The sequence below is a fragment of the Paroedura picta genome, chromosome 2 (genome assembly GCF_049243985.1).
Source record: "Paroedura picta isolate Pp20150507F chromosome 2, Ppicta_v3.0, whole genome shotgun sequence".
Taxonomy (NCBI): Eukaryota; Metazoa; Chordata; class Lepidosauria; order Squamata; family Gekkonidae; genus Paroedura; species Paroedura picta.
In genome coordinates, this window is record NC_135370.1 from 38,970,457 (window position 1) to 38,994,442 (window position 23,986).

The window sequence follows — 23,986 nt, forward strand, 5'->3', positions numbered from 1 at the left end:
TTCTCTTTCTCTGGTTTAGCAAGATAAGGAAGCCTTTTGTTTGGAGCCAGCTCTTTAACTGTTCACAAAAGGGAATTAGCTTCTGACCATAGAGTTCTCCCTCAAAACCAGAGTGGCCTCCCCACACACACCACATCACCAATATCCCTACATTGGTAATGCAGGGATGTGTTTACTTCCTGGATGTACCCTTCCCACACCTGGTACGTTTCCCTCATTACTTAGAGCCTTAAAATGAGGGGAGAGGCTCCAAACCAGAGGATCCCCCAGCCCCAACTGGGGATTGGCAACCTCAATGTATACAAAGCATATACCTGACCATTGAGCTGTGGGACCTCTGTTGGGTTTCTCTTTGAAGCAGCTCTCCACTCTGTATTTAAAGGAAGAATATAGCTGTAGTAGTTATACATTATGTGACACTAGCAAGAAAGCCCATTGCAACCAGGAATGCAATGGGCATTAGGACCCAGGGGACACCAGCAGGTACAGATCTCTCTCTCTTTCTCGCCTCCTCAGAGTAGGAGCCATAGCAGGTAATGAGGGCTTGTTAGTGGTTTGGCAGGGCTCTCTTTGTCTCTCTCTCAGCATCTGAGAGTAAAGTGGCTAGCGTCCAGGGAGGGAGGGCGGAGCTGTAGGTACAGGGCTAATCAGGGTGCGGCCAGCTTTGCTGGCTGCCCCCTGATTGGCCCTATTCCAACTCGGACACCCCAGACATGTTCCACCTCCCAGGCTGTTTCACAAATATTAAAAGGAACAATGGATAAGAAGAAGTGTTGGTTCTTATATGCCACTTTTCTCTACCCAAAGGAGGCTTAAAGCGGCTTACAGTTGCCTTCCATTTCCTCTCCCCACAACAGACACCCTGTGAGGTGGGTGAGGCTGAGAGAGCCCTGATCACTGCTTGGTCAGAACAGCTTTATCAGTGCCATGGCGAGCCCAAAGTCACCCAGCTGGCTGCACGTGGGGGAGTGCAGAATCGAACCCGGCATGCCAGATTAGAAGTCCACACTCCTAACCACTACACCAAACTAGCTCATAAGGATGGTGCCCCTGCTCTGTAATAAACACTTGTGTTTGAGGCTGAATCCATTGAAGAGTTGCTGACCAGACCAAAGCTGAAAGGTCCTAGAGAAATACCAAGAGCCTCTCACTCAGGCAAAAACGGTATCTTTGCAAGACAAGAGTACAAATATGGGGGCCATTCCACACCCAGGAAATATAGTGAGTCACTTACCTTTTGCAGACACCATATTTTTGGCGTTTCAATTGATGTTGTCAGCCTCTTTTGCTTAGCAGCCATCTTTTGGTGCTTTCCCTCCTATGGCTGTTTTCTTTTCTAGCTGGGCTGCCAGGAAAGCTCTGACACCACGCAAGCCCCCTTGCAAAAATACCGGACAACTAAATGTTCAGTATTTCCGTCGTTCCCCCCACTGTCAGTGAAAATACTGGACTGTCTGGGTCGATACCAGGCACCTGGTGACCTCTGTCACTTTGATTTAATTCAGGCAGCTACAGAAAGCTGTAGCTTTCCTAGCTAATATGTAAGGGAAAGAAGGCTTTCTGGAATTCAGAGTGCAGTCCATGAACTTAAGACTGCAGTTTGCTGACTGAGTCCAAATTTCTTGAACTAGAAGACAAGACGTCTCAATTTGTCATAAAACTTTACTGTCTAAACATTGGGCAGCCATCCTGGGATCCCCAGAGTGTGATGTTATCAGCCTATGCTGTAAGGGGTTCCCCTCCCAAGCCTATGTAGCATGGAGTTTCCCAGCCTCCATAGCAGCCACTTCCTCCAGGGGAACTGACCTCTGTCGCTTGGAGATGAGCTGTAAAACTGGGGAATTCCCAAGTCCCACCTGTGGACTGTCATCCCTACCAAGAATCCAGGGATTCATGACTTCCCAAAAATCTGCAGGTGGAGAAGGCACTTGCTCTTGTTCTCATATTGTTCTCAGGCTAGAAGGGACACAAGACTTTGGATCCAAACAGATCCCAGGGATGCGACCCAAACAAACTGCAAATAAAATACAAAGGGCACTTCACAATAGCAAGCAACATCAGCATTGGGGGAGCAAAGCCTTCTAACAGGGGCCACGCTGTAATCAGGTGAGAGCAACGGCTGCCCATAACTCAGCATTCTTGGTTGTGACTTTCATCTTGTCCAATGGTCTACCTGAAGAGGTCGGGAAGGTTCTCATATTTCTTTTATACTATATGCTGTATAACATATAATATACTATATATATAACGATATTCAGGCAACAGGATTGTAGTAGAATGGAATTGTTCAAAAGGCTGTTTTTACAAGGGGTAGAGAATGGTAGTCCATTGCACTATTTATCCTATATATTATCACATTGTTACTCTTCTACTCCCATCACTCTGTTTTCTGCATTGGTTATGATCCATTGATATTTTTCTTGCTTCGCTTTGCAGGCAATTGAATTGCATGGTTTTACACTGTTTAATCTGCTTTGTGTCTCAGTGAGAAAGCTAGGCTATGAATGCCAGGGTTATGGCATGGGCAGCAGCTAGGTAGATTCCAGGATAGGAAACCAGGGACAAGGTCAAGACCCAGTCCAAAGATCAAAAGCCAGAACATCAGAAGTCAAACATTTTCCAAATGGTGCACCAGGAACTGAGAGTAGAAGGAAATGTATGGGTCAGATTGCCAGAAAAAGCACAAACAAAGATTGCCAGACTACAACCAAAGATCTCAAGGGAAACAAGATCTCAAGGACCTTGGACTAGTCACAGTCCTGATAGAGCTGTTCTCACAGAGCAGTTTCTCTCCGAGCTCTCTCACCCCCATCTATCTAACAGGGTGTCTGCTGGGAGGAGAGGGAGGGAAGTTGGTTGTAATTCACGTTGAGAATTCTTCAGGAAGTGAAAAGTGGGATACAAAAACCAATTCTTCTTCTTCTTCTCCACCTCCTCCTCCTCCTTCTTCTTCACAATCAGCAGTCCAAAAAGCCACAGACAAAAACCAGCACCAGACAATATTGCTACTTCCATCCTTTCCTGGGAAATGATAACTATTTCCTGCCTGAGAGTACCAATGGACTGCGCTGTTTGGTGGAGCCTTTCTGAAGCTCAGAATTTCTTATAATCCCTGGGATTGAATTGCTCAATGACAGGGTCCCTAATCTTGTCCAGCGTATGGACATTTGTAGAATTTTGAGATACTGGTGCCAAGCACCCTTCTGCTACAAAGTCCATCGTTTCTAGATTCTTCTTCTCCAGTGGGGCAGAAGGAAAACAAGATAAAGTAGTCGCTTCGAAGAAGAAATAAATGGGCACCAGGAAATCTACTGGTGTGCGCCATCACTGCAAGCCCAGCATCCTTCTACTACAAAGTCCATCATTTGTGGATTCTCCTATTCTAGTGGGGCAGAAGGAAACTAAGATAGAGTGGTTGTTTTGAAAGAAGAAACAAATGAGCACTGGGAAATCTACTGGTGTGTGCCATCACTGCAAGCCAGGCACCCTTCTGCTATTGTCCATTGTTTCTGGATTCTCTTGCTCCAATGAGGCAGAAGGAAACCAAGATAGAGTGGTTGCTTTGAAAGAAGAAACAAATGGGCACTGGGAAATCTACTGGTGTGCGCCATCAGTGCTCTGCACAGCTTCAGTGGCTTCATGGCACAGAAAAGTTCCCCATCCCAGGATTATAAGTTCAAATTCCTAGATGTCCTGACTTACACTTAGCAGCAAATCAAATGGAGTTAAGCATTCAACGTGACTAATTTTGCAGAGAACTGGATTATTACAATTGCCTGTTTGGCAAGTTGGGACCAACAAACCCACTATGAGAGTAAGGGGGTGTTATGTCTAACGGTATCCTTTAGATTAATTCGCAGGCTGCTCAGCGCGGAGGTGTAAGGGATAACTGGAATGGAACAGACAAAATACTCAGCCAGGCATTCTGTGGGTGGCTTTGAGTGAGTCATAGTTTCTCAGCTTCCATTTTTCCTCCCGTACCATATAATTGCTGGGAGGATTACCGCCATTAGGCACTGCCACGTGAACAGGTCCTGTAGAAATCAGTAACAATAATAAAATGAAGATCAGTAGGGCTACATACATAAAAGTCTGCTTAAAATTTCATTTCGGCTTGCAGTCTGATCGCTAATGCATTCCTGCCATCTAAAGTAGAAATGGCTTATTATTCTTAATCTTGTTTTGTTTCCTTTTAGAATAGAAAGGCAGAATGGAAATGCTTGAAAGGAATATATAAATGAATTTTTGCCGATGCAGTCACGGCTGTTGATGGTGTTCCCCTTTTTATTTATTGTACTTAATACTTAATGTTTTTAGCATCATAGATAATGTAATCAAGTTAGTGACACATAAAAGGAAATACAATACATATGGTAAAGAAATAATGTCATTATATCCATGTTACCTGCATATTTCACAAAAGGATTTAACCAGATGCTTTCTTATTTAATTAGTATTAGGTGAAACACAAAATGTGGCCACATGAAAGGTGTTTCCTTAGAGTGATCTAAAAGGAGAAGGGACATATAAAAACTTGTCAGATCTATCTGAAAAAAATTTGATAGAATTGGCCTGATGTATAAGGAACAATTGCCTCTTGTGGCGCAGAGTGGTAAGGCAGCAGACATGCAGTCTGAAGCTCTGCCCACGAGGCTGGGAGTTCAATCCCAGCAGCCGGCTCAAGGTTGACTCAGCATTCCATCCTTCCGAGGTCGGTAAAATGAGTACCCTGCTTGCTGGGGGGGTAAACGGTAATGACTGGGGAAGGCACTGGCAAACCACCCTGTATTGAGTCTGCCATGAAAACGCTAGAGGGCATCACCCCAAGGGTCAGCCATGACCCAGTGCTTTTTATAAGGAACAAATGTTGTGACTCCAAGGTTGAGAACCACTACCCTACAAGAAGAACTAAAGGTTAAGCATTACCACAGGCCAAGGTGAATATTCTTCATTACTTACTGAATTCTAAGATGCAAAGGTATTCTGCCAGGACAAAAATTTTGCCATGGCTCCCTGCTGCCAGGTAAATTTGAGTCTGTGCCCTATCAGCATGGAGGGCTGTATTCTATATTTCTGTGGGGGGGGGAGAGTTGCTCTCCAAAACACAAGATGCTGTTTGACTGTGGGAGTTGTAACTTCTCAACAACTTTTATCCATCTGGAACAGAAATTGTCTGTAAGAATTAGTGAAGCTGATCCCATGAGGTCAAACTGCTTCAAGCAGCACCATCTCCCCCACTCTACTCCGAGAAAGACCCCAACCAACATATAATATTATTTTCCCCTGCTCTAGTTTCTCCTCAACAGAACTACCCTGTGAGGCAAGTTAGACTCAGAAAATACGATGGCCCAGAGTAGTATATCATGGGCAGTTGTGCATTTGTACATTCCTGTACTGTATGGTATAATTATTTGAACATGATCCAATGTTTTAGTTTTTAGTTTTTCATTTCCCTTGTCTTGTGGTTTGCTGGTGCTGGCTGGTTATGGCCTAGCAGGGACCACAGCCAGCCTAGCTTATGTTCTAGGAAAGGTCTGTTCAGTTGTTATTTTTTTAGGGGGCACTGTGGAGTTATTATACAGGGAATCCAAGGGTGAGCTTCCATGGTGAAGTGAGGTATCAGACCTTGTATTCCAGCATCCTAGTCCAACATTGACAACTACATCACACTGACCAATATAGTATTAGGTGTAAACAAATAGCAGCATGAGTGGTTTGCCACTTGCCAATTTGGTGTAGTGCTTAGAAGTGCGGACTTCTAATCTGGTATGCCGGGTTCAATTCTGCACTCCCCCACAGGCAGCCAGCTGGGTGACCTTGGGCTCACCACAGCACTGAGAAAACTGTTCTGACCGAGCAGTGCTATCAGGGCTCTCTCAGCCTCACCCACCCCACAGGGTGTCTGTTGTGGGGAGAGGACAGGGAAGGTGACTGTAAGCCGCTTTGAGCCTCCTTTGGGTAGAGAAAAGCGGCATATAAGAACCAACTCTTCATCTTCTTCTTCATCTAACCCCAAAGTCTTCCCTTCCACTTTATCCTAGCAGCTTGTTTCAAGCATTTTAGTAACGGGAGCTTTATGGGAAAACAAAGAAACTGCCAAAATATAATTAGGAAAAACAATACACAATACTGTAAAATTCATGAATGTTAATCAAGAAATAAAATATAAATCAAATTAATACAGTAATGTTTATTGCTGCAGACTGGGGCAGATACTTAGAGATACTTCAGATATAACTAGAGAAGCAAACTGTATAATTTGGGTGCTTTCCCACACTAAATAATGCGCTTTCAACCCGCTTCCAATGCCCTTTGCAACTGGGTTTCACTGTGTGAAATAGCAAAATTCACTTGCAAATGGTGGCTGATGTGTATTGAAACTCCACTATTTAGCCATGACCAAGCAACAGAAAAAACTCTCTCCTCCTCTACGAAACAAGCTCTTTGAGACAGAAAAATGTCACAACCCCATACCAGTCAGCATGGGAGCCCCATTGTTGCTTTGAATGCATATGCAGTTTAAAGCAAAAAGGGAAGCCACAAAGGCAAGTGAAAATCTGGTTCTGAATCTAAGAAAATTAGCAGAATAGTCATAGGAAAGCCAGGTTTAAGTTCAAAGGAAAATGGTACATTTCAGGAACAAAAAAAGCAGTATTTGGAAGGCTGAATCTTTGACCTTTGGCACAATTCAGAATTATAATAGCTTTTTTATCATTAAAATATCTACTGTGCGAATGCATTTCACATCCACATTGGGTTATGGTCAGGGGTATGTGTATAGTGTCATTTTGCAGAAGGACAGAAAGTACAAAGGAGTACTGGGTGTGAAATCCATCACCCCAAGAATCTCAAGATTTTACTTTTTAGGGTGTGGAGAAATTTTCTAGGCTATACAGGTATAAACATAAGCCTGGAAACATGTACAATTCCAAGAGAAATCTCAGATACCAGAAGGGTAGCTGAATAAAATTTCCATTGGTAGGGCATGTTTTCAGTGTCTCACAGTGATTGGTGATTCTCTACGAGATAAGCAAAAAGAATAAATAATGAAAGTAGCAAAAAGGTAAAGAATAAATTATAGCAGCAAACCTCATTGCACTAAGCCATAGGCCATCACAAGATCAAATGCACAAAAAAATAAATTATGTCCAATAGGAAAAATAATGTACATCAGACCAAACTTTATAATTTTTTTGGGGGGGGATACAGAATTCAGTTTTTCATGGCATAGCATGGAATCCAGAAGACACACAGGATACACACATGATTGGCAGCAAGAGAAGGGAGAAATATGTCCTACTTCCTGTACACCTGCCCAGCTCTGACACCAATGGGCATTCACATGTTGCTGTATTCTCCAGTTTGGAGGACATAGGTTTTGTATGCATAGTTCAAGTCCCAGAAGTGAGAAAAAAGGTAGAATCTTATTGCCACAGGTAGGCATGCTAGATGACATGGCAACATGTGGATGCCTTATTGGAGTCAGATGTGGGGCCATGACCCTGGATAGATGGGAAGAGAAAGCATGTTCCCCCTCCTTTGCTATCTTTTGCTCCTTTGCTTCTGTAGGGCATGTTGTATTATTCAAACTGGTCAATTGTTAAGAGGGTGGAGTGCAGAGACATTGAATAGCCATGTCCTCCAAATGCAAACAAAAAAGGTCTAGAAATAATTCCTAATGGAAATATTAGCGAGACGTTTGATAATATAGTTTTATCCATTGTCTGGAGATAAATACTTGCCAGTGAGAGTCAATTCAATGGCTGACTAATGTTTTTGGGAGGAAGACAGAGACAGAGCGAAACACGTCCTTTATGAACCATGTCAGTGTTATTTAAGAACATTCTGAGTAGAAAGTTTAACAACTGAGTTCTAAAAATCAGTTACAGTCATGGTATTTTAATACCAAGTTTCAACCTCTTGAGTCAAAGTTAAGAGCACATTAACAAGTCGAAATGATTTCAGCAGATATTATAAATTTTATAGATGAATGGCTTTATCTGTTCGGAGAACAAGGCAGATCAGTTACTAGTAATCACAAATTATTTGTTTACTTTCTTCATATGAGACTGAACATTCCATAGATAGGTCAGAAAACTGCAGAGTCTACTGCAAATTGAAGTGCTTTGTTGGGGATGAGGTGAAATCTACACAGGATAATGTTGAAGCAATTGTCTTTCCACTAAACAAACACTGTATAATTTATCACTGTGTCATAAACTGAAACGGGGGGGGGGGGGGGGGTTCACGGTTATATTTGAAGCTACTTCCCTCCCATGCCATGATCTGGGCCCAAATCAGGGAACACAGACTTGACTAACTTAAAAAGGTAGCGTCTAATTTGGTCTTTAGCAACACTATTATAGAATAACAGAATCATAGAAACACAGAGTTGGAACAGACTTTCAGGGTCCAAGGAGCCTCTTGTGGCGCAGAGTGGTAAGGCAGGAGACATGCAGTCTGAAAGCTCTGCCCATGAGGCTGGGAGTTCGATCCCAGCAGCTGGCTCAAGGTTGACTCAGCCTTCCATCCTTCCGAGGTCGGTAAAATGAGTACCCAGCTTGTTGGGGGGTAAACGGTAATGACTGGGGAAGGCACTGGCAAACCACCCCGTATTGAGTCTGCCATGAAAATGCCAGAGTGTGTCACCCCAAGGGTCAGCCATGACCCGGTGCTTGCACAGGGGATACCTTTACCTTTAGTCCAACCCTCTGTAGAATGCAGAAAATTCACAACTACTTGCCTATTCACAGTGACCCCAATTCCATGCCCAGATGATGCCCTCCCTCCAAAAATACCAGAATCCCTGGCCATTCTAGCCTGGAGGAAATTCACATCCCAACCTCAAAGTGGCAATTGGCATTTCCCTGAGCATGCAAGAAAGGGCCACAGGAGCCAAGCAAGGAAACAATTCTTTCTGCCCAGCCCCTTACAATCTGCCTAAATTCACAGAATCAGCATTTCTGTGAGGTGGCTGTCTAGCCTCTGCTTTAAAACTTCCATGGAAGGAGAATCCACCACCTTCCAAATAAGCCTGTTTTACTATTGCTTGTCAATAATTTCTACCTATTCTGAATATTGCTGGCCAATAGTTTCTAGCATAAAAGTACCATTAAAAACTCATAAACATTACTTACTTTGGTAGCTGCACTGGCATTCTGCATTCATGTACAAATACATTTTATTTATTTCCAAAATTTGTACAACAAGGTCTTACAAGGGCCACCAAGTCAGCTAAACATTTAAAACACATCAAACACCCTAAGATGCACATTATTAAAACAGTTAAAAGAGATTAAATGCATACAAAACATAAAAACAACAAGGAAAGCATTGGTTAGACATTGTGCGGAATTGCCAATTCTCAAACTAGTGTAGCTTCCTGACAGAGTACATGTGAAGTTGTTCCACCTTGCTTGTTCAGGAAGAACATGGTGGTGGTGGTGGTGTCGCTCTGTACTGGAACGTTGTTCCTGCAGAGTCGATCTGAGAAGTAAGTAAGGGACAAACAAATAGCTCTGAGTTCTAATAAATTAATGTGTTGAGTAAATTCATGAGAAGACCATATCTCTCAAATCTGGAATCCCTCATAATGTGCCCCCCAACCAGGGAGGGAAGCATCCGTAGTCAAGACAAAATCATGGGCAATCACCCCAAAGGGAATCCCAATCGATAAATTTGACATTGTTGACCACCATGCCAATGGACCTAAAACTGATCTTGGAATAGAATGCGATCTATTTTGAGAATCTGACACAGGGTTGAACACTTGTAAGAACCAATTTTGCAGTGTCTCATTTTTAGCCTGGCATACGGCACCATAGCTATTGTAGAGTCCATTAATCCTGAGAGTCTCTGAATGGAATGAATAGTTTGGTATCAATAAAGTGATGAACTGTACCTGTTATAAACTGAACTCTATCTGCAGGAAGGAACACCCTGCCCAAATTAGAATCCAAAACAGAACCTATGAAGGGAGTTACCTTAGAAGGTGATTAACAAGATTTTTTTCCAATTTATGCGCAGACCCAAATTGTGTCAAATGTGTAATGATAGGGATAACTGTTCTCTAAGTTCCTGTTCAGAAATAACAGTGAAGAGCCAATCATCAAGTGAAGGAAATACTGAGTATCCTAATCTCTTAACCGTGCCACCACAACTGCCATACATTTTGTGAATATCCTTGGAGCAGTGACAAGTCCAAATGGGAGAACACAGTATTCATAACAGGTTCCTTGAACTTTAAACCTTAAATGCTTCCCATCTGTAGGATGAATCAGTATGTGGAAGGAAGCATCTTTTAGGTCTGTAGCAGGTGTGTAACTGACTGCAGAGATACCATTTTGAATTTTCAAATATTGAGATGTACGTTCAAATCCAAATCCTCAAATCCAAAATGCAATGTAAATCACCATTTTTAAATTGATAACAAAGAAATGAGAATAAACCCAATGGAGAATGCACCAAATTGGTGCAACTGTACCTTTTTCCAACAACAAATTTAACTCCATTCTCAGCTCTGGAAGAATCTTATCAATTGCAAACTATGGTGAAAACAACACAAAACGTGTAGCACCCATGAGTCCGATGTAATAGTTTGTAATTCATGTAAGAAGGCAGACAAACCACAGAATCATAGAATCATAGAGTTGGAAGGGGCCATACAGGCCATCTAGTCCAACCCCCTGCTCAACGCAGGATTAGCCCTAAGCATCCTAAAGCATCCAAGAAAAGTGTGTATCCAACCTTTGCTTGAAGACTTCCAGTGAGGGGGAGCTCACCACCTCCTTAGGCAGCTTATTCCACTGCTGAACTACTCTGACTGTGAAAAACTTTTTCCTGATAAAACCATTTCCAAAACTGGGAGCAGGATCAGACAACACGTCCAGTCAGAAAGATTGATAGCTCTGTTGAACAACATCTTTCCCTGCTTGGGTTCCTGCAGATGTGTATGGTTTGAAATTCTAATGCCACCTGGAACCCTGTGAAGACTGAGGTTGACGGTAGTTAGGGTACTGGTAGCATTGGTATGATGGCTGAAAATGCTGACCATATCTAGGTCTTGTTTGGTAAGGCTGTGTCTGGGTCACTTCAAAAGACTTGGCTGCCTTCTTGTTTTCCTTGATATTTTTCAATATTTGTTTGTTTGTTTAGTATATTTATATACCCCCCTCCCCTGAGGCTCAGAGTGGTTTACATGGAATTGTAATAAAAACAGTAGAGATAACATGATAAATTGAAAAGTAGTGAAAGAGTCATAACAGGACAACAGTAACATAATAGAACAAACATAGACCGTTTACGCACTGGGAACTTCACTGCCCCAGCTCCTGTGCAGGAGTACAAATCAGGGCTGGATGAGGCGCACTGGGCCAAATGCTCCCCTGTGTAGGTACAGGAAGAGGTGGGGCAACCTGCCACAGCTAAAACTCCAGCCTGCCGCCCAGCATAAAATCTCCAGTGCATAGTGAGAATATCCAATCTCATCTATCTTGGCTGCAAACAGGGTACCTCCTTCAAATGGCAGATCCTCAAGTCTGTCTCTAGTTTCAGGTGGCAAAGCTGTTGAACACAGCCAGACGTGCCTGCTTAGCAAAATAACAGATCCCATGGCTGATGGAAGCATTGTTGTCTGGACAATCTTAATGCTAGAGTATGAGTTACCTTAATCACAACTCTCTGTTCCTCAGGGAGGTGTTCAAAGTATGGGGATAACTTCCCCCACCCCCAAAAAAGATGATATGCTGCCATTATAACCTCATAATTGCCAATGTGAAAATTCAATGAGCTGGAGGGATACATTTTTCTACTAATGGAATCTATTTTATGTCCTTTATCAGCAGCCGTCAAGTGGTAGCCTGACTTATATTTCGATTGCATCTCTTTGGCAACCATAGAGGATGCTGCTGGATACATGAATACAAATTTACAGCCTTCTTACTGCACTTTATAGAGGTTCTCCACTCTCCTGGATGTAGGTGGCATGGAGGATGGTCTCACCCACACAGCTTTATTTAAGTCTATCAAGCCTTCTAAGACAGGAAAGACTACAGAACTTGGAGTGTCAGGGTGGAGACGTCCCAAAATCTTGTCTTTTGGCTTGTTATTGATCACTACCACTGTAATATCCAGGGTATCCCCCATCCAAACCATCTGTTCTGGAAAAAAAATTGTAATCCTCATTGGGTGAAATAGGATTTTGATTACCCACAAGGTGGTGGTTCCAAGAGGACTTTAGAACTAGCAGCAGATAAATGCTGTTCTCCCTCAGAACCAAACTGATCTGATAGTGGTGCAGAGTCTCCATAGACAGTGGAAGGCAAATCCATAGACAGTGGAACTGAGTCTCCTGCATACTCAGATGGTTGTTGGTAGCAATAAGAGTGACAACAAGGAGCAGGTGACCAAGATTGGTAGGGATATGGAGAATAATGTCTAAGATCCCTGTCCATAACTTCTGGAACTGCAAGATAACATGCTGGAGAGTGAGACTGTGAAGAACGCATCTGCGGAACTATGCTCCATTCCGGTACAGACTGCAAAGGCGGAGGCAATTTTAGTCAATCAGATGCCTTTGGATCTGACGGATCGGACCTGGCAACATGATGCTTTTTAGATTTAGCCTTGTGCTTCTTAGGAGGAGGTTCCAATACAGAATGAACCTCTAGAACTGAAGATATGGTATATCCAGAACCCAGAGCAATATGGAAGGGCGATATAAAAATCAAAATAAATAAATAATAAAAATAAATATGGACCCCTTATGAATCGGATCCGACCCTGGAACTGATGTCACAGAAACTACCGATGGAGGACCTGACTGGTACCCCAGAGGTATGGAAGGCATGGTAAATGTTCCAGTATCAGCTCAGGTTAATGCTGCCACAATCAAGGATGCTAACTCAGATAGGGCTTTTTGCCACAAGTCAGCCTTAAACATGCTGATCTGTCAGTTCTGGCCTTTGGAGTAAAATGCTGGCATATTGTGCAAACCCGCAAATTATGGGCCTCACCGAGTCACATGAGACAGATTGAATGCTCGTCCATAAGAATCATCTTTGTAGAACAAGTCATAGACTTTTTAAACAGCAACAAACCTCAGGAAGAATAATTTTCTTACTCTTTTTACTTTTCCTCAGCACAGATAGCTGGAGCTAGCTGTAACACGATCCTCTCCTAGCAGCAGCAAAGAAAGAACTGAGGGAGAAGAGGGGGCCCCTCCCAGATCACATGACCATTTAGGCGGGAAGTGGTTGCAGTGCTCTGATTGGAGGGTCCCCTCAACTGCTGTTGCTAGGCTAGTTAGAAATCTTCCAGTGGCTGGCCTATGCGCCTACACAGAATCCATGTGGAATCCCACAGGGCAATAACGATGAACTGAGTGTTATATACATATTAGAGAAAGCCCAGCCCAAATCTCCAGAAGACCCCAGTGGTTTAATGTAGATGTTAAAGGGCACAGAGGACAAGATGGAACCTTGTGGGACTCAGAGGCCAAGGGGCTGAACAGCAGTCACCCAGCACCACCTTCTGAACCCACCCTTCAGGTAAGACTGGAACGACTGCAGAACAGTGCTTCCAAATCCCAGCCCAGAGCTGTGTTCTAGAGGGATATCATGATCGATGGAACTGAAAGCCTCTGAGGGGTCAAGGAGAATTCCCAACAAAAAGGAGAAAAATCTTAACCCAAACAAGAGTCCTGGAACCAAAAATACTGTCCACAAACCTTCTAAAATATAATGTAATTATAAAAATACCAGTATTTATTAATATTTTATACCACCATATGGGAGGGTAGTATAAAAATCTATTAAATAAATAAATAAAAATAAATAATACAATTTAAATTTTAAAACACCCAAAGATAAAATCCGATCCTATAAATGTATGAATGTCTCAGTGCCACTGACCAAATGTGTTTCAACACTGCTGCCTTCAACAGTGGTCTGGCATACATAAAAGTACAGAAATGAAGAGCAGAACCGACATTGGCTGTATAATAAAAGTCAATCTTTTGAAAGTCTTCTTATTATGTTTTAATTGCAAGAACACGTTTAACACCTCCAAAAGCCAAAACAAGGTTCCGGACAATGCACACTCGTTTTCAATTGTCTTCCTCAGTGGCGTATCTGTTAATAAACATATATCATATATAAGAACCCGAGGTCCCAAATGAATTTTTTATTTTTGTATTCTTTCAAGGATTCAGAAGAACAGAGATATCAAGCAAGTTTTCAGGGGGGCAAGAAGCAGAACAGGAACAGATAGTTTTATAATCTAAGAGAGCCCTGTCTCCTTCTGGACTAAGTATATTGAATAAGTTTGGGATTTGTTCCATCACGTCAATATAATGCCTTTAGAACTAGAGTGGACAATTTTCATCTTGTCGGGCAACTGAAATTAAAACACTTTTTTTCTAATAAAGTTATAGCAGCAAGTGACACATTTTGGGCAAAATCTAAATTCAATCCCACTAATGAGGTGGCAGAGATATCTACCTTTGAAAGAGTCATACTTAAAGACTTAAAGATTATGGAAAGTAGATCAAAACCTGTCTCTTTAAATCTGAGTAAGGAGGAATTTACAGTGTTGAAACATTACAGAGAGACAAGGATATTATGATAAAACCAGCAGACAGGGGTACTGTCATTTTGAATAAAGCTGATTCTAATGACAAAATGATACGCGGTCAGGGCCCAGTGTACCTGAGGGACCGCCTCCCCGCCTATGCCCCCAAAAGAGCTCTGCGCTCTACTACCACCAACCAGCTAAGGATCCCTGGCCCTAAAGAAGTCCGTCTGGTCTCGACCAGGGCCAGAGCATTCTCTGTTCTGGCCCCTACCTGGTGGAACGAGCTCCCAGAAGAGATCAGGGCCCTGACGGGGCTTAAACAGTTCCGCAGGGCCTGCAAAAAGGAGCTCCTCCACCAGGCATTTGGCTGAGACCAGACGTAATCAACAGCGACCAAGGGCCCCTGCTCCCCCCCACCCCCCCTCAGAATTCAATAAATAAACCACCCCCCTCAGAATCCCATCAATAAGCCCTGGACCTGTTTGTAGTACTATATTGTTATACCGTTATATTGTGCTGTTATTTTGGTTACAATTATTAGTTATCAGTTATACATGTTACAGACTGTTTTATGTATCATTCTCTGTTATGATGTAAACCGCCCTGAGCCTCCGGGGAGGGCGGTATATAAGTATGATAAATAAATAAAAATAAATAAAATGTATAAACAGTTGAATGATGAGAGATATTATAAGAAAATAGGATATGGCAAAATTTCTAAAATAATAATGTACCTTTGAGGACCATTTTAGCCGCTCTAGATGCTGTGTCACTGTATACAAATATTCCTCATGAGGAAGCAAGATTAGTGGTTGAACAGTATCTTAACAAACACCCAAATCCACATCCCCCCATCCACTGATTATTGGCAGTATTGAGCATTATTTTAGAGAACAACTGTTTTGAATATGAAGACCAACTATACTTACAGATCAGTGGACTCGGTATGGGAGCAGCCATCACCTCTATAGTAACCAATATGTTTATGGTATGGATTGAAAAAATCTGATTATGTAACTCATGGTAAATCCTTTTTTTGATCAAATGATATTTTTCACATGTCTTTTGGACGATTTTTTTTTAAAGGCAAATAAAAAAATTTGACTTTGTGCAATGGGCAAATCAACAACATCACACCATCCATTTTGTGTCACAGCAGGATAAACTACAATTTGCCTTTTAGACACAATGGTTAAAGTCTGTTTGGATGGTACAATAAGTGCATCCTTGTATAAGAAGCGGGCAGATAACAATATTCTTTTACACTTCCAATTGTATTATCCCAGATATTTAAAAACCAATTTACCAATAGGTCAGTTTTTAAGACTGAGAAAAATTAATGAACTTGATGAGCATTTTGAAACTGCCAGTAATCAATTAGATACGGCTTTAAAGAACAGGAGTTATCCAGAATGGACAATCAGGCAAGATAAATAGTGTGGGTTGCCAGTAGACGGGGTAATGTTAGTATATTAAAAAAGAGAAGCTACCAAATATCCTACCTGTTCATTTGAATTATCTCAATTTTCCAATCAGTTAAAGGGAATTTTTTTTTAGGCACTAGCACTTGATTTCGCATATACCAGGATGCAAGGAAAAACTAATTCTAGCATGGTACCACAGCCATACTATCAGTGAATTAGTAACACTGCAGGTAACAAAGGATGATGTGTCTTTAAAGAATCTGCCAATGGGCAATTGTAAACGTGGACCATGTGCGGCTTGTGAATCAATGTTAGAAATAGATTTTTTTTTGTGCCCACCAATGGTTTCAAAATTAATATTCATTCATTCATTCATTGTGGATCTTAAAATGTCATATATGCCTTCAAGATGTCTGTGCCAGCTTCTTAATATTACAATTTCAACACGCCCACTGAAAGTGAGATTTATGGAGCATATATTTCAAGGATAAAGAATCATATATCTGAGGCTCATCTCACTAACCACTGGGAAAGAATGGGACACTCTTTAGAAGATTTATCATTTGGGGGATTGGAATAGGTTTGTGTTGGACTGTATCAGAGGATCAATATTCAGTACTGATTATTACAACATGAATGCTGCTATATTTTTAGTTGTAATACACTCTCCATGGATTAAATTCCTCCTGGGATTTATCTTTTTTGTAACTGAAAAATATTGGAAGTTCTGGAATCATGGTATGGTATCTCTTTAATTAATTGTTAATGAGCTACAGCTGGGATTAACTAGCAATGAGGCACAGAGTGCTTTTATTCGGACACTTTTTAAATTTCATTGTGATCCGTTTGGGTGTATTTTGCAATCTGGATCTCCATTACTGTGATGAGCCATTGGGCCATGGCATGCCATAAGGTTTCTGTAATTATTGCATATTATTATATTTTGCATTAGTTTGTATGACATGTTTTAACATGAATGTGTATAAACCTAGTAATCTACTACTATCATATTTTGTATTGTCCCTAGAGGTGACAGTGAAGAATATATCCAATTTGGAATACTGAAAGTCATTTTGAAAGGTATGCAGAAGTGAGAATTGCTTGACTATAGACACAAGCGATTTTGGTTCTTATATATGATATATTTATAAACAGAGAAGAAGAGTCAAGTTCTTATATGCCACTTTTCTCTACCAGAAGGAATCTCCAAGCGGCTTACAATCGCCTTCCCTTTCCTCTCCCCACAACAGACACCCTGTGAGGCAGGTGGGGCTGAGAGAGCCCTGATATTCCTGCCCGGTCAGAACAGCTTTATCAGGGATGTCGAGAGCCCAAGGTCACCCACCTGGCTGCATGTGGAGGAGCAGGGAATCAAGACTGGTTTGCAAGATGAGAAGCCACTGCTCTTAACCACTACACCAAGCTGAAAATTGAAAATGAGTGTACATTGTCCAGAAACTCATTTTGGCGTTTGGAGTGTGTTCTTGCAATAAAACAAAATAAGAAAACTTCCAAAAGATTGACTTTTATTATACAGCCAAGATCAGTTCTGCTCTTTGTTTCTGCGTATATAAACATACGGCATACAAAAAAATTAATTTTGTAATATATTAGCTCCTTTGTGTAGACAGAATGTTAGCAGATATAGACAGTGGACACCATGTGGACTGTTAGTCACATATGTGAACCAGCAAGCCAGATAAAATAAATGGACGCCTCTACATTCTCAAAAACAGGCCCTGGCCAAGGCAAACATTAATTGTGTCCCAGCTTGCACTTTCAGCATCCATTTCAGTGTCCTCCAATCAAGTAAGGAGCCAAATACTCAGAAAGTAAGCTAATTCTTTTGGTTCCTGGGGTGCAAGAGAATCAGCACTCTGTCCATCTCCTGGCACAAGTCATTCATCAGGGTGACTGTTTCAGCCCAATAACCACGCCTAAAACCATATTGGAAGGGACCAAAATGATTTGCCTCATCCAGGACACCTTGGAGGTGTCTAGCCACTACCCATGCAATCACTTTGCTCAAGAATGGAACATTTGAGGCTGGTCAATAACATATTGACTATAGTCAAGTGGCAACAGCTCTTCACCCCTTCCAGAGAATTAACTTCCAGAGACTAAGGGAGGCAGGTAAAACTAAAGACAGGTAATGGTCAGCAGTTCTTCAATATTCATACATATATGTCTGAACTAAATAAATACCATAAAATGGGGACTGTTCTTGATAGATAGGCAATGGTGGTGTATACGCCAGACTATGTTATACCTGATGGCTGACCTTAACAGGAAAAAGAAACCTTCCAAACTCTGGTCTGGCCATCCTGCTCTCTGACCATTTGGTCCTGTGAGAATTAGGAAGGAACATCATTGCCTATGGCTACAACCTTCAAAGAAGCGAATACAGTGCATTTATTTTAACTGAAAACATTGCTCTCTTTCTAGCGTTCGTGTTAATTAGCGTCTGTGACTCACTACGGCTGCCACTGATTCAGCGGGGGGTGGGCCAAGGAGCGCGCAAATGAGCACAGGCGTGTAGCCCAGCGTCGTGCTGGGGGCGGGGTGCTGATGCCTTTGTCTAGGCACCATGCGGCCCGCCCAAGTCTTCTGGCCTGGACCTTTGGCCAAGTGGTTCCCTCGCTCCAGCCCTTAAGGTCAACCATGGATTGCGTGGGTTGCATGTTTTCTTGTCACAGCTGCAGTTTAGGCATGGCAGGGGTCTGCTGGCAGGGCTCCAGTTTGCACACTGGAAGCCCTTGGGGTCTGGGGGTCTCCTTAACGAGATCAGCAGGGATGCCAGTGCGATTTACCTGGTTGGGAAGCCAGGGGCTCGTAGCCAAGCGACCACGGGGCACCAAAGTGAGGTGGATGCCCGGTGAGGGAGACAGATGACGAGGGCCCGCTTTCCTGGTCAGGATGAGGCGGGCCGCAGACCCGCCTCATCCTGAACCCTCGGGCTAAGCATGCCAAGCCAGCCCCCCCTTTTCCAGGGGAGGCATTCAATAAAAGCCTGTGGCCATGTTTATGCCAGAAAACAAGTCGCGTCTTCATTGGCAAGCTGCCTCCCTGCTAATCAACAGCCTGTTAACTTCTCTCTGCCACTTACTCACACACCTAGACAGGACTGCCACATATCCCCCAGATAGAATCCTTCCCACTAGAACTGCATGACAAGCCAAAACCCAGCCACTTTGCAATGTACTGAATCTTTATGCTTGCTGAACCTCTAGTTGCCCTATAGTTGTTCACAGCATAAAACCACCATCTGGGGGTGGGGGGGAGAAATAGCAACCCCAGTTTTTTAAACTGCTGGAACATGCCAGTGCAGAAATATCTACGGACCCTTTTAAAATCATTGGCACTCCAGTGCGCCCTTTAAAATGCGGAATAACCACCGTCAAGTTTTACACCTGTCTTTATTGGCAACCATATTAAGTAATTGAGTGTCAGTGAAATAACTTAAATTGCGTAGATAATTTCACTGTTCGTATAAAGAAAAGTCATGTTCAGCATTCTTCCAGAAGGAGCAATGAATGTATGCATTACACCAAAGGCCATTACATTTTAACTTTAAACTCGGCTTTCCATGCCTACAAAATAGCATTCATCTATGAGGCTAGGCCCGTGAAGGGGAACACCAGTTCCAGAATCTTCTCTTTCCATTCGTTAGTGATTCCATTAGCTAACAGCAAACCACTGACAGACCAGTGAATGGGAATGAACTATTAAAAGTATGGCTGCCAAAGGAAAGAATGCGGTCTGAAGGGGCTGAGGCTGGGAATGAAGGAGGCCTTAGGATCAATGCAAATGTCAACCCAGAGTGAAGCAGCAGCGAAAGAGGCAAACGCTGTTCTGGGAATTATTCGGAAAGGGACTGTGAAAATAAAACAGCCAATATTATAAGGTCTCTGTATAGATCCATGGTGTAGTCAAATTTGGAATACAGGGTACAGTTCTGGCTACCATATCCCCATGCTCCATTCTATCCAATGGGACAGACTCTCCATTGGTTAGAATGGAGAGATAGAGGCACCCTCTTTTGGAGCCCCTGGAAGTCGACCTCGTGGTCCAATTGCTGTGAAATTCTGAAGGGGTTCAGGGAAGAGCCTCCCGGAGCTACCCTGAAAGTTTGGAGGCTGTAGCTGAAATCCCTACCCCAGGCCCCGAGAAAGCAGAAATGCTAGAATTCCCATTAAAGTCAATGACGCCATTGACTTTAATGGGTGCCGAAGCCGAATCGGGCTGGTTTGGGTGCCTGATGCACAAACCTAGCAGACAGTAGGCAGGGCAGGCTGCCCACTTTGGCTGCAGCTCAGTTCTGTCTCCTGCCTCTGCTCCATATGGTGACAGGGAGAAATCAAGAAGTGAAATGGCATCCATCAACACTGTGACATCACTTCCAATGCTGTCACTTTGACATTGTTGTTGTTGTTATGTGCGAAGTCGTGTCCGACCCATCGCGACCCCATGGACAATGATCCTCCAGGCCCTCCAGGCCTTCCTGTCCACTTTGACATGGGATGCTCTAAATGTCAGCCAAAACTATGGTTTTTACCATAGAGTTTTGAGTAAATGCTAAAGAGTGTTCATATCATCAGCAGATGCAATTTAGGTAAGTCCCACTTTCCCCAGTTTCCTAGGAGTTGGCTGGCAACTATGTGAGGCAAAGAAGAAGAAAATGAAGAAGAGTTGGTTCTTATATGTCGCTTTTCTCTACCCGAAGGAGGCTCAAAGCGGCTTACAGTCGCCTTCTCTTTCCTCTCCCCACAACAGACACCCTGTGAGGTAGGTGAGGCTGTGAGAGCCCTGATATCACTGCCCGGTCAGAACAGTTTTATCAGTGCTATGCCAAGCCCAAGGCCACGCAGCTGGCTGCATGTGGGGGAGTGCAGAATTGAACCCGGCAAATCAGATTTGAAATCCGCACTCCTAACCACTGCACCAAACTGGCAGGGGTAGGGTTTGTAAGATGGCTACTACAGTCCTTTCAGTTAAGGCCTCTGTAAAATAAACATATTGGTTTGCTATGTGTCTAGAAACAGCTGGAGCTTTCTCAACTATATTACAACCATTTCCAGTATAATACACACAGGTAATCATATTTTATGTGCATGCTTTGATTAGTGCCAAATTAAAGCTATTGACTGCACAAGAAGGGTTAGATACAGTGCAGAATGAAGAATGTTACTTCATTACCGTAAATCACCCCCTTTTTCTTTGATTTCAGTTTCCCTAAATGAGTAGAAGATGACGGATAAAGGGGAGCCTCAGTTATGCTGAGAAATGCAGATGGAGAGGATGTCACTGATCTTGACAAGTGCAATAAGTCAAAGAGCTGGCCCTTCGCAAGCAGGTAATTAGCAGAATGGGTTGTAAGCTTGTTAATGAGGCTGCCATTGCAGGGCAGCACAGAGTTGCCAAATGGCTACTGGCAAATAGAGAATTCATGGGCCATGTTAGCAGTGAGAGCTACACACTGAAGACAGCCAGTGGAAACACAGCTTTGCAGACAACCTCAATAGATGAAAATGACATTGACCCACATCCATAGAGTTGTGGCCATTTGTTCAAACAGATTCAAGAGCAGCACCTCATTAAAAGCGAGGTGATTTCTATTCTGCAATTGGTGCCTACTGACAGAAGAATCCTTCTGTTAACAGAGAGCGGCACGATTTTCACCAATTCTTCTTTCCTGCTACAGATCCAAGCTTTCTCCTAGTGTTTAGAATGATAGAATGACAGGGTGGGAAGGGACCATACAGCCCATCTAGCCCACCCTCCTACTCAATGCAGAATCAACCTAAGCATCCATGATACGTATCTGTCCAGTGCAGGTTAAAGATTGCCACTCTAAAAAGGTAAAGGTAAAGGTATCCCCTGTGCAAGCACTGAGTCATGTCTGATCCTTGGGGTGACGCCCTCCAGCGTTTTCATGGCAGACTCAATACGGGGTGGTTTGCCAGTGCCTTCCCCAGTCATTACCATTTACCCCCCAGCAAGCTGGGTACTCATTTTACCGACCTCGGAAGGATGGAAGGCTGAGTCAACCTTGAGCCGGCTGCTGGGATTGAACTCCCAGCCTCATGGGCAAAGCTTTCAGACAGCTGCCGTATCACTCTGCGCCACAAGAGGCTCTATTGCCACTCTACAAGTAGTTTATAGCCTATCTTCTGCTGCCAACCAGAACTGTTCCTTGCCCTTCTCCAAGCGACAACCTTTCAAGAACTTAAAGAGAGCAATCGTGTCCCCACAGCCTCCTCTTCCCCAGGCTGAACATTCCCAACTCTCTCTGCCTTTCCTCACAGGGCTTGGTTCCCAGGCCCTGGATCATCCTCATCGCTCTCCTCTGCACCCTCTCAATTTTGTCTACAGCCTTTTTGAAGTGAGGCCTCCAGAACTGCCCACAGTACTTCAGTACTGTTGGACCAATACAGAATACAGCAGGACTATGACATCTTATAATTTTGATGTAAAGCCCTTAGACCCTTCCCCCCTCTCAAAGCAGAAATCCAGGGGGGTTCAATGAACTGCAACATGAGTGGAGAAGGGGACAGTCCCATTCTGTGAGTTTTGAGTCCCTTGTAATTTGTTGGATACAATCCAGTGACATGAAGTCTATTATATAAACAGAGCTTGAAGTCAACTTGAAATCCAGTTCTAACAGTTTATATCTAGATAGGGTTGGGCATCTATGCTTCTGAGAAGTGCCCAGTTCTTCATACACTAATATATTTTCAAACAAGCTATCTGCAGGATACACATTATGTGTTTGCCGCTATCTATATTACAACACAAATTTACTTGCATCCCACAAAAGCCTCCAGCTGAGCTCATGGAGTAGGATAATCATATCTTTCCCTCCCACTACAGCCCACTATGCCCTCTGAAATGTTGCTCTTGGAGATGAAACCACGATCCTGAATAACACAGAAGACAAGTGAGAGGACTGCAGAGGAAGAAGAGTTAGTACAGCATCTCGTGATAATGTATTAGAGCCTATCTGGAAAAAGATGAAGTCAGAATTGCAAGTGGCTAAAGGTTTCGCCCTCACTAATGTTGAATTATACAAGCTTTCCTCATGGGAGCATATCTGGTTGGCCACTTGGGGGAAATGGGCTAAATGGACCTGAGGTCTGAGCCAACAGAGCTGTTTTTCGTATGCCTATAACTAATTGTTATAACTTTGTCAATTTACATCCTTGAATAATTACTTATGAAATTTGTCTAAAGCATGAATGAAAAATTCAATGCCGGTTCAGGTTTAAGGTACTGGTACTCATCTTCAAGGCCAGATGCAGTCAGGGTCCTGCATATCTCAAGGACCGCCTGCTTGTTTATATTCCCCAAAGAGCAACCCACTTCATCCATTCAAACAGATTGGTGATCCATGGCCCCAAGGAGATTCGCCTGGTCTCAACCAGAGCCAGGGCCTTCCCCTCCATCACCCCAACTTGGAGGAATGAGCTCCCCAATGAAATTAAGGCCCTATCAGAACCTCACAGTAGCACCTGCAAAATGGAGCTCTTCCGACAAGCTTTAGGTTGAGACAGGCGCCAGGGGCCTCCCTCAACCCCCCCCCCCCCGTCAAGCAACTCTTATACTCACCCCAACCTAAAGCTGCCACCTAGCTGTTGTCTCCTCCCTGGCCTGATCTATTACCCTGTGCTGACTTCTGACTGCTGTTGGTTTGTACTTGTTTATGACACCCTCTCTTCATATTGTTATGCATGTATAACTGTACTAGTTCTGCTGTTCCATGTACACTGCCCTGAGATGTTGCAGTGAGGGGTGGTATAGAAATCAAATGAATAACTAAATAAAATAATAAAGTTAAAAATCTTAATACAGCATCAGCATTAACATTTATAATATGCAAACACTGAACCATTTTTATTCCAGGTTATTTGATTCCAGCCACAGGTTGATGGACATCCTGAATTTCTTTAATAGTCACTGTCTGTTTACATTAATATCTCGGTGCATGGTAACCT

The 23,986-nt window shown here is 43.0% G+C and overlaps 1 long non-coding RNA gene across 2 annotated transcripts in view; it reads left to right on the forward strand.

Moving 5' to 3' along the window:
- The first annotated feature begins 13,327 nt into the window (after positions 1–13,327).
- The window catches only part of LOC143829272 (uncharacterized), a 33,735-nt gene continuing 23,076 nt past the window's right edge, over positions 13,328–23,986 (forward strand). The window contains exons 1-4 of one of the 2 annotated variants that reach the window (XR_013228048.1): positions 13,328–13,547; positions 17,023–17,075; positions 21,223–21,348; positions 22,866–23,778. This is a non-coding gene — a long non-coding RNA (uncharacterized LOC143829272). Of the gene's footprint in view, positions 13,548–17,022; positions 17,076–21,222; positions 21,349–22,865; positions 23,779–23,986 lie in introns of those variants that run through there. The other variant, XR_013228047.1, reaches the window with a different exon arrangement.